Source organism: Cajanus cajan, chromosome 3, assembly GCF_000230855.2.
Source record: "Cajanus cajan strain Asha chromosome 3, NIPB_CcT2T_4, whole genome shotgun sequence".
Taxonomy (NCBI): Eukaryota; Viridiplantae; Streptophyta; class Magnoliopsida; order Fabales; family Fabaceae; genus Cajanus; species Cajanus cajan.
In genome coordinates, this window is record NC_138519.1 from 45448370 (window position 1) to 45460733 (window position 12364).

The 12364-nt window shown below is 31.0% G+C and overlaps 1 long non-coding RNA gene across 1 annotated transcript; it reads left to right on the forward strand.

Annotated features, from left to right (window-relative positions):
• Window positions 1-1209: 1209 nt before the first annotated feature.
• On the forward strand, window positions 1210-10102 carry LOC145955769 (uncharacterized). Its single transcript, XR_014432459.1, has 4 exons — window positions 1210-5183; window positions 5508-5620; window positions 6543-7667; window positions 8761-10102. It is a non-coding gene; the product is annotated as an uncharacterized LOC145955769 (long non-coding RNA).
• Window positions 10103-12364: the final 2262 nt, after the last annotated feature.

Below are 12364 nucleotides of genomic sequence, written 5' to 3' on the forward strand. Positions count from 1 at the left end.
GTTTTTTGAAATATTTAATAATTTTAAAAATATTTTTAAATATTTAATAATTAAGAGATAGGAGAGAGATAAAAAAAATATATAAATAACATAAGAAAGAAAAAAAATATAAAAAATTTTAAATTCTTACTTTTTTTTTGAAAAATTTGAAATTTTACTATTTTATAGAATTTCACAGATATTTGGATTAGAATTTTTTTAATAAATTCTTTATCTAAACAAAACATTTCATTCCAAATATTTAAAATTCTTCAAAAACAAAAAATTACTCTATTTAAATTTTTCATTCAAATATACTCTTAGAATATTACTTGGAATTTTTAGAGTCTGGTAGGTCTTTGAGAAGTGATTATGTGTTCTAGTACCAGTGACTAATCTTAAAATATTCCCATAATTCCTTATAAACTTGTTGTAGCACCCGACTGGCCCTAAACACTCGAAAGCTCAAGTGGTGACCAATTACCTATGGTTGGATATGCCAAAGAAACACTTGTACGTTCACACACAATCTATCTTCTTCATTAACTATTTTTAAGCTTCATACTTAAATCAACGCTAATATTATGTCAAAAAATGTGTGCTTGAATATCTGTTCAAACACTTTTCAAGATTTCAAAAGTAAAAGAAACGATTTGCTAGATTGGCATTGATGGAATAACACTATGGCCAAGAAGTCCAAGAGGTGATGCATTGAAGGAAACAAAAGGAACCGGTTAGTGTTGAAAAACCATAGGAGGAGTAAGGCCTCTTTTGGACCATAGCTCCTAAGTTTTTATTAGCATAGCATTTATTTTTATTCTTATTTTGCCCTTGTCTTTGATTTTCCATTTTTACCCTTTTATTTTGGGGTATCTTAGACATAGGATCTATTTTACTTGTATTTCCAATTTTACCCTTGTATTTTGGGGTATTTTAGTCATAGGATTTATTTTCTTTTGTATTTCTCATTTTACTCTTGTATTACACTACAAGAAAAATTGATATTATCTACGGAAATTTTTCCGTAGATAACATTTAATTATCTACGGAATATTATCTACGGAATATTTTCCGTAGATAATATTTAATTTTCTACGGAATATTATTTACGGAATTTTTTCCGTAGATAATTTCCAGTTATCTACGGAAATATCCGTAGATAAGTTATCTACGGAAAATTTCCGTAGATAATCTACGGAAATTTTCCGTAGATAACTTATCTACGGATATTTCCGTAGATAACTGGAAATTATCTACGGAAAAAATTCCGTAGATAATATTCCGTAGGTAAAACATTTTTTTATAAAATAATTAAAATATTTAATTTAACATCATTAAAAAAATTAATTATTATATAATTTATTTTTTTTAGTTTAATTATTTATTATAATACTTTTTATTTACTAAAAAATTATTTTTAATTAAAATATAATTTAGAATAATGAATAGCTTTAACTTTTGTGTACCATATTTAATGGAAAACATAAAGAAAAGATGAATTCAGTTTTACTTTATTAAACGTAAGAAACAAATTAAAGATTGAATTTTTTTAACAAATAAAAATTAATATAAAAATTAATAATTTATATTTCTATTTATATTAATTATAAATATTTCTTATATTATATAATAATTCATATAATTTATTTAATATTTTTTAAGTTAAATTTGATTATCTTATTTTTAAAAGATTCAATAATTAATTTTCTTATGTAAATATTAAATTTATTTTGAAAATACTCAATTGAGTCTTTAATTTTTTAAAATATATTAATTTAATCAAATTTCTTTTCCTTTTAACTTCAATTATTTTTAAAGATGAATTAAATATATATATTATTATTATTCATAATATAATAATTAATTATCGAGTGGTGTGTAATACTTAATAAAAGTTACACCCGGTATTACTGTTAGTATAACCTGTTTGTCTATATATATATATAGAGACAGAGACAGAGAGACTGAGAAAATGAATGGAAGAAAAATAGTTAAACATATAGTTGTTTGATTATATGTATATAGTAATAGATAAAGGGAAATATATATACGTCATCTTGTAACTAATTTTTGTCTCCAAAATAATGGATAATTATATACCCTCAATTCTTAAGAAATAAATAAATAATTTTTAGTTATTAATTTAACTTTTTATTAAAAGATTTAAAGACATGAAATGTATAATGGTATGTGATAACCTAAATAAATAAATAATTTTTAATTATTATTAACGATCAAACTGTTCAATTTAAAAATTTTAATGCATAGATCAAATTTACAAATTTGTAAAAAATTTAAAAATTATTTGATACTTCATTTCATTAATTCAAATTGACGGATAATCATAGAATCATTTTATACATTGATTAAAATTAATGAAACGAAGTATCAAATGATTTTTAAATTTTCTAACAATTTACATATTTGATCTATGCATTAAGAACTTTAAATTGAACGGTTAGATAATTGAAATTTCATAGAGAAAATGAGTTATTGAACGGAGTAAGTCTATGTAACTCTTAGAGTAAAAAGATCCATCTTCTTTAATATATATATATATATAATTTGCTTTCCTTTTGTGTTTCATTTTCTGTTTATGGTTTTTTAGTTTATTAGTTGTCATGGTACATGTGTTTGTTACCTTTTTCTTTAATTTGGATTTTATACGATGTAAGTTTTAATTAGATATTCAGCGAATCATATTAATAAAGATTTCAACAAATTATATTACTATTAAACATCCGATAAATAAGGACATATTTAAAGAAATAACTTATTTAAGATATTATATAATAAATTTTTATGTAATAAGATCAATGAATAATGATATGTTTTAAGAAATAATACTTGTTTAAGATCTTATATAATAAGTTTTTATATGATAAGATCTTATAATGTTATATTACTATATATTTTTGAGAAACTTGAATTGAATCTTTAATTTTTAAAAATAAGATTAATTTAATCAATGTTTACTTAATTAAAAAATAACTTATTTAACATATTTTAATAAATAAAAACTTAATTGATACCTTCTAAAATAAAAATAATGTTATTAAACGTAAGAAACAAATTAAAGATTGAATTTTTTTAACAAATAAAAACTAATATAACAATTAATAATTTATATTTCTATTTATATTAATTATAAATATTTCTTATATTATATAATAATTTATATAATTTATTTAATATTTTTTAAGTTAAATTTGGTTCTCTTATTTTTAAAAGATTCAATAATTAATTTTCTTATTTAAATATTAAATTTATTTTGAAAATACTCAATTGAGTCTTTAATTTTTTAAAATATTTTAATTTAATCAAATTTCTTTTCCTTTTAACTTCAATTATTTTTAAAAAATAAGAGTAAATTTAATTTTAAAATAAATCAAATTCAATAAATTTGAATAAATAAAAACTTAATTAATACTTTTTAAAATAAAAATTATAAAATTAAAATGAGTATAGTTGCTGACCCTCTGAAACACTCTCAAATGCACTCTCGAACCCTACCTCTTGCTCACTCTAGAACGCTCTCTCTCGCACACCCTCTCAACTCAGTGAAACCTAAAACGCTCGTTTATCTTCAACAACCCTCGAAGGAAACATTGAAGTCGTATTCGACGAAGGGCAACACAGGGAAGTCATTTTAGGTGCGTATCTTCATTTTGTGTTTTGGTTGTTTTTGCCTCTCTCATCTTGTACAAATGCGTGGGTGCTAATGTTTTAGGGTGTGGAGGAACTCCCGGAGGAGGTTTTCGGAAACGCAGTCGTCCTATTGTGCGACTCTGTTGTGAAGGTATTTGTTTCATTTTAGGGTTTCCTCTGTTTCCTCTGTTTCATCATTCTGTATGAGCCTGATTTTGCAAAGTTGATATAGCCCTCTGTTTTGATTTTGCGATGCTTCATTCTGTGTCCAGTATGTCGTTTAAAGTATCTAATTTATTTATTTTATATTCTGTTTGTAGTGATTCAAAATGTCTAACAATGTGATTGTTGTATTATCCAAATAAATTGATTTTTAAATAACGTAGTTTGTGCTTGGATTTGGGTTTGCAAACTTTATTCTATATGAGCCTGATTTTGCAAAGTTGACTTTGGTTAAAGAATGGGTTTGAGTGAATGGATTTATATGTGTTTGAGTAGACACATGAAAAATTGATTTTTTTTAGAAAATATGATTGTTCTATTCCAACTTGTATATATAAATACTTTTTGATATTTGGTGTGTTAGGAATTTTAGGGCTAGCCTGCTAGGTGAATTAGGATGTGATTAAATATACTATATAGTATAGACAACAACTGGGATTTGATTATTGATGCGTGGTTGGATGAGTTTCTTGTTTTTTAAGCCTTTTGGAGATTAAATGGATGGTTATTGGTTACCTAAGGAGTGGATTCTTTTCTGATTGGTTCCTTGTGTTTATCTCATTGCGGATTCAACTTCAACGACACAAAAAGGGTGGCTATTAAATTAAAGTGATTCTGCTTGGAAAGAAACAGAAGGTGATGCCTTACCATGTGGCCAATAAAGGCATTTATATATGTTAGTTTGAGTGAAAAATTGTCTGTAGTGTGCAATGACCATGTTCAACACTTGAACCAAAAACAGAAAGCACCAATTGGACACTTCTTTTCAAACTCCATAATTTCTAACCCAACCGTATGAAATGGGTAACTGACCAAATCGACCTGACCCCTTTTCCTCTTAAGGTGATGCCAACTCGAACCGTTGAAACATTCAAACTGGAACCAAATTACTAAATATAATCGCCAGGAATGCTAATAAAAGACACCTTCTAACGATTTCTTCTTAATATTTTTCTTATTATTAGTTGAAATAGATTAAAAATTATAAATTTTGTGAGTCTCATTTTATGCATGATCTAATAGTGACCCAATAACGCATGATTGGAAACATTCAACTCTCATTGATCGTATATTAGAGTATAAGAAAGAGGATGATAAATAGAGTGTGGCTAGAAATTTTCTTTTAATCATACATGGAGAAGTAAATTCAACAACCACAAGACCATAATTGCATTGGCTTGTGATATTTTTTTACAATGTTGACGATAGCCTCTGTTTCAGGTTTATCAGGTTCCTGATTTGATATATTTACAACATAAGAATTTACTAGCAAGTGCTGCAATGACTTATTTGAACTACGAAGACAAAATCAAGTGCTGCAAGGATCCTCATATGTAAGTCAAAATTACCTTATGTAATATCGACTTTTTCACAAACTTTCTCATTTAATTTTTTCACAAACACCTATAAAGTTACAAGGGATTTTTTGCAAGTTAAGGAATCAAATACCTATCTCAATCAAAAGGCTCTCAAGCTAGATGCTAATCTAAACTAAGCCTAAATCTCAATCTTGATTACCGCAATTGAATAGTCACTAGCTTATACTAATAGTCAATCTTTTTTCAGCTAACAAATTTTTTTAAAGTAAAATACTGATCTTTTATAATAATTAGCTTTCATATTTTTTCATTCTTTTGTGACAATGGAGCTTGATGCAGAGTTGAATTTATCTCACATTGGCTGTTCTAGCTGCTATTCTGGTCAAAGAGATTCCTGTGCTGGTGGAAATCAAAACAAGGAAGAGGAAAAGAAAGTCAATACGGGTTTATTGGTAGGAAGTGGGGAATATACTCTTGTTTATTCAATTCAATATTTTTTTCCATGCCAGCGAGTCAGTTCGGCTTTCCTGTGTTATTGTTTTAATTTTGTGTTTATAATTTAGTTATTGGAAACAATATGTCGGTAATAATTTAATTGCCTTTGTAGTCTATAGTGAGAACTTTGGGAATGATAGTCAACTAGTCAGAAACATTTCAAAGGAGTTTTAAAACTTAGCACCCAAACAATTAGAGTGGTGGGTATATAAAAGCATATTGAATGCTACTGATAAACAAGTGAATAGAAATCCAACTCCGCTTCACTTTTAGTCTATATTTCCTCAACTTATGAATAATGATAAATAGTACAGTACAATTATTTTGGCATTCGTATATTCCTCTTTTATGTCATCTGTAACAATCAAAACTGGAATCACTTCAGTAGTTAAAATTGTAATGGTGGTAGTTAAAATGGTGCATAAAATTAATAGTTATTATAAAATAAGTTTCGAAACTGTATGTTATAAATAAACTGTAATAGATGATCGACCAAATTGGTTCTTTAATAATTGACTCCTGAAATAAATAAAATGATCAAATTATAGTAACTTGGAATTTATATAATCAAATAATGATAGCATGGGAGATTGATTTTAATATTGAATTGAGGCTGGTGTTGATCTAGATGGAAATTTAGTACTCCTATTAGCATGTAACACAGGAAGGAATCTGAAGTTAAAACTTTGTTTCTAACTTGTACAGCTGACTTTTACCTCATAACATGGGTAAATTTTACCACATGTTAAAACATTAGTTGTAATTTTAGTGTTGTTTCATAATTGTAGGCAACTAGTATGTGTCATCCAAAGTTTGTTCGTTCATAATCTATTGTTCGTTCATAATCTCACTTACCATATTAATGTGTTTTCTTGGCAGCATGTTTGTGTCGACAGTGAAGAGGCTGAGGGTGTTGAAGAGATCTGATCTTCCTGCTTTTACCCGTGAGTTGGAGTATTTAACTTAATTTAGCAGAATTTATGTTTTGTTTTGGTTGTTATGAATGATTGAAGAAATGTGTTTGATTTTTGTTTTGATTTTTTTCTCTTAAAAACGCTATTGGAGAAGTTTATGCACACATACTCTATGTATGTGTTATATGTACCTCTTGTATCAAACACAATGTTTTGTACAGTGGCATAAATCAAAATGTGTATTTTTCTATTAAATGTAACTTTAAACTGATATCGAGCTATAAACTTATTAATTTAATACCAAGTTTGATTCAGATACATATATATAAAAAAAAAGTTAGATTTAATGGGACACATGGCTAATGTGGGCCTGCAAATGTTACAGCGACCAAAAGCAGTTGGAATGAAAACCGCTGATGGTGGAGAAGATCATATTTCATAGAAACTTGGTCCATTTTTTATTCTAATAACTAAAACTTTGTCCATTTTTATGCATCAATCATTTACATTAAGTGAAGATGTTTATGTCACAAATATTTAACTAATCATACTGTAATTGCTGAAGAGAATTTGTTCTTGAAATGGAAAAAATAGACAGATATTTTTTGTTGATGGAAACAGAATTTTTTTCTAAAACTACTAAGTAAACCTTGAGAGAAACTATCTGAATCATCGTTCATAACAAATATAAGTTATTTAAGTGGGTATAATCTATAATAAAAGACATAACAGTTGCAGAACCTTTTGAAAAGGCTGCAAGGCAAGGCTAAAACAAAATGAGCACTGCGTAGGCTAATCAATGTCAGTTAGTTATATTAAGAAATTTATATAAAATTTAAAATATTAATTTCCGACGAAATTTCTGTTCTTTTGTTCTTTCTGCACTATGTCTCCTATCCAATTCACTTAATACTTAATACTTAATTAAAATTGTAATTTCATACTTAATTTTCTAGTTCAAAGCCATTAAGCTAAAAGTATGGAATCATCACCCTCAGGAACTAACTTATTCTTTGATTTCCTTAAGGCATTTGCACGTTTGAGTGGTGTGTACGGTGGAACTTATATGCTGAACAAGCAAAAATGCAAGGTAAGTTTGTGAAGATACTTTTATGTTCAGGAAATTCAATTACACTATAATTACTTGTGGTAGGACAATTTTATCTTGTATGAACAGAATCAAATTGAATTTTGATGTTTATCTTGTCTGCTACTGTTTTTTGGAACTATTTTGAAGCAGTTCATTTGTCCTTATTAGTTATTTTGTTCTCTTTCAATTTTTATAACTCAATCATTCCCTTAATTTGTACTGCTCCAATTCTTGAAGAATCCATGATATACAAAGCAAAATGCTAATAAGTACTCCTAAAATGAGTTAAGGAAATAAAAGTAAAAAGTATGTAATGTAAAAATCATTTATACTTATTTTTTAAATAATTATAAGAATTTATTAAATGCTTGCAGTAGTTGGAAAAGATTCAAACTCACATTGAAGTTAATTTCATTGAAGCCCATTCATTTGGAATAGAACCAGTGAACCAATTGTATGCAAAATCTCTGTCCACATAAGGAAATTTTTTGGAATTTCTAAAATCAAAGAGTCACTGAACTATTTAAAATGTTTATATCTGGAAAGAAACCAAATCAATTTGTGAAAACTCATTACAATTTTTTTTCAGTAAGAAACTATAAGTAACGTATTTAAGTTGCTCATACACTTCTTGGAGAAAAGGTAGCTTAGCCAGTTGAGGTGGGAGTATGCTAGGTAGACTAAGGCGCTTGAGACTCCTAAAACACAGAAACAGTTCATCAATCTTAAAGGGGATTCATTAAGTTGCTCATACACTTCTTGCAAATTTATTTGGACATTACTTATATGTGGATTTAGATAACTGAATTAGGAAATTTAAGAGACAACACCACAAAAACACATAGCCCAATAACTTCAGAAAAGAGATATGAAATAATTTGGTAGTCATACATACATCTTCACAACATGACAGACCGTATAAAAACTGCAATCACAATCAATGCTTCTCTCTGATTCAGCTGGTGGTTCACGATTGGAATCAAAACTGCAATCACAATTAATGCTTCTCTGTAATTCTGATAATGATGATTGGAACCAATAATGTTTCTTTTTTTTATTAATCATTTCTCACAGAGACTCAAAATCATTTCAGGGTGACTTAGGATATCTGTACCTTGATCTGTACTGAAGAAAAGGAAAGTATTGTAGTTGTGCTCACTTTGCAATAAAAGGAGGTCGCAGGATTTCTCAAACAGAATACCAACTTTTGGTATGTAAAATTTCCATTCCCAATTTGTTAATTTGATTGAGGCATCTAACCGGAAATGATCTTAAGTTCTTTTAGATCATGGTAGTATAGTATTAAACATTATTTTTTGGTGATTTCAGCTGTTAATATAGAATAGTTGTTTGACTGTTTTGAATCTGAGTTGCTATTAGATATTTTGGTGCTGGTTTTCATTTTTTATTATTGTTATGCAGTTTTTTGTTACATTTTATTTTCTGATTGGATCTTGTTTTCGAGTTGTGTTGCTGGTGCTTGTGTAGTTGTGTTGATTTTAAAGATCCCTAAGGATCCTTATCTGTGGGAAACAATGGTGTTTTTGGTGGCTGGATCCTTATTATGTATAATTTTATGCAAAAATAGTCTTATTTTACACTATGACATGGAAACTAATTATGCATAATTGCTATGAGTATTTAGATTTTAAAGATGTTTGATTTCATATTGTGGTTATAAGATATTTAAAGAAACCTGATAAGTGATTTTATTAATATTTCTGACCAGGTAACACTATTTATAAAGATTGGTGTGGAAAGGTAAACAAAATAATTCATGCAATGTTGAAATTAGTTACCTACGGAAATTTCCGTAGATAAATTACCTACGGAAATTTCCGTAGATAAGTTATCTACGAAAATTTTCGTAGATAACTGCATCCGTAGATATATTCCGTAGATAAACGCATCCGTAGATAAATTCTAAATCCGTAGATAAAATCCGTAGATAACGTTATCTACGGAAAAATTTCCGTAGATAATGTTATCTACGACCTTATTATCTACGGATTTTTTTCCGTAGATAATTATCAGTTATCTACGGATTTTCATCATTATCTACGGAAAAATTCCGTAGATAATGCTGATTTTTCTTGTAGTGTTATGGGGTGCTTTAGATCATAGGATTTTATTTTTGGGCTAAGGTATTTGATTAGGGTGGGAACAAAACCTAGACATATTTTTTGTGGCTCTTGGACCTATTTTTGGTGTTAGAAAGGCTTAGGCCTAAGTGGAGGGAAAAGGTTGCATGGTCTTATCATGCACCTAGATATAGCCTAACTAATCCCAAAGATTCCATCCTTGGCCACCAAGTTGCATATAGGGTTCATTTGCATTTCATTTGGTGTGCATTTGGCTTATGAATTTCGTCCATGCACTCTCCAAATGCAACCCTAGATGCCTCCCACTCCTATAGGCTATGCATCATGTAAATACTTTGGAATATATGAATTTGAGTGAGCATTTTTGCCTCAAATCCTCTCCTTAGTCACTAGGTCTATTCGGCCTACCTCTCTTATCTCCTCCTTAGAGTGAGTTTAGGGATACCTTGAATGACCTTCACCTCCACTTAGTGAAGAGAGCCAACTAGAACACCCAAAACACCATCCTCCCTTCATTTCTCATATTCGCCCAAGCCATCACCATCTACGCCCGCCTTCCTTTTTGCCTCACCCTTGAAGGACATCCACCCCCTAAGGTCACTATCTTGGCCTTGGCAAGGAGCTCCTCTTCACCATTGACGTTTGTTCATCCCCTTGGTGGAAGGAGTATATCAGGCATTTAGCGCCACTTAACAGTATCAAGCACACTAAAAGTGTTCCCCAATATTAGATTAAACTGAAAATGTATTTCGTTGACCAATGTGATTTTGATACAATGAATTGAGTCTCCATTTGCAATATTATATATACTATATTAAATTCCAGTTTTTTAATATTAAATTCATAATTTTGGTCCTTTTATTTTTAAATTTGTAATTTAAATATTTTAATTTTTATAAAATTTTTCAATTTTGATTCTCTCTTTGAATGTTCTTTGATTAATTGTTAAAATTGTAACATTAATTATAGTTTGACACTAAACAAATGACATAACATTTAATATTTAATGTTCTTACCGGAGATCAGTCGTGAGGGACGATCTACTGGGCAAGATTGGTGAGCCTTCCTTCTTGGGTAGGTCTGCTACTCCGAAGTAGGGGTGGTACCTGCAAAAGAGACTCTGATGCTAAAGTTAGTCTTTGATAGAGTAATCGTCTCATATATATAGTGCACGTACCTTGAGGTGAATTAGGGTTTTCCTCTTATGCGAGGGCAACGTTGATTTGGGCCTAAGGTTGACCTCGGCCCGGTAGATAGTAGGCCTTTGCTCTGGTTGATGTCATGTGGTGTATATCCGATGTCATTTAGTGCTTTAGTGCCGAGCTCAAGCTCGGCTCCCCGACACGGACAGTACACTAGCCCCGCGAGCTCTGAAGACCTCTGGTCGAGGAGTTAATACCGAGTTTGGTGAGGGGTCGCGACTCTTCGTCTTTACCCCTTGGGCGAAATGCCATGTGTCATAAAGTTTCGCCTCGTTTCTCGAAACGCATTGGCAGCGTGTAATGAAGGGTGACTGCTTATAATGATGGGGTGCACCCAGTCATTATGAGCTCTATTTAATGCCCTGTCCGTTTTTTCATTTTTTGCTTTTGTTTTTAAAATGCTTGGTCTCTCTTCTTCGCGCATTCGCGCTTTTACTCATCCAGCTTCTCCTCTACGCTTAGTCCCTCCTCTGCACACTTCTCTTCTCCGTTTTCTGTCGCTGTCACCTTTTTCGGTAATTAGGTCACCGTTCTTCGTTGTTGTCTTGTCGTTGTTGAAGGAGTACCAGGTACTTCTCCTCTTTTGTCTTCTCCTTCGCCCTTCCCCTTTTCTAGTTCTTCATTTTCCATGGCCAAGGAGGGAGAGAGTGTTGCGCCTTCTATGCCTTCCAAAGGTAAGGGCAAGGCGCGTGGTAAGGTGGCGGCCGGCGAAACGATTGCTGCTAAAAAGAAAAGGGGTGGGAACAACCCTAAGGATTCTCACCCCACTATTTCTGTCCCGGGGTACGAGTGGGCCAGGGGGACATTGGGGAGTTCGAGAGTCGGTTTAGGGCATTTCTGGATGTCAACGCCATGTGGAAAATGCTGAAAATTTGTAGTTTGAAAATTTCCAAGCTCATTCGGGTTGAGCCTTGCCAGCCCGGTGAGCGTGTTTACATGGAGAGTACCCCGAATAACCCATTTTTTTTACATGTACAAGTTTTTTTAGGGATCTCGGTGTTTGCTTGCCATTCACCGAGTTTGAGTGTGCCTTCCTCCGATTCGTCAATGTGGCCCCTTGTCAATTGCACCCCAATAGTTGGGGTTTCTTAAGGGCGTTTCAAGTTTTGTGTTCAGCCCTTGGAATGGGTGTGTCTCTTCTTGTTTTCTTACACTTTTACCAACTAAAGTTGGGCGAGCCTCCCCTAGGTTGGGTGTCTCTAAGTGGGAGTAAGGCTGGGGGGTTGTTCCAGCTTTACTCCCAATCGTATGAAACTTTCAAAAAAGAGTTTTTCCGGATCTGACCTGGGGTTGCCGATCCAAGGGAGGAGGTGGTTTTCCACAGTGAAGGGGAGCCGAGGTTCCCTTTCTTTTGGCAGCGAAGCCTAGTCAAGTTCAATGGGTTAAATTGGCC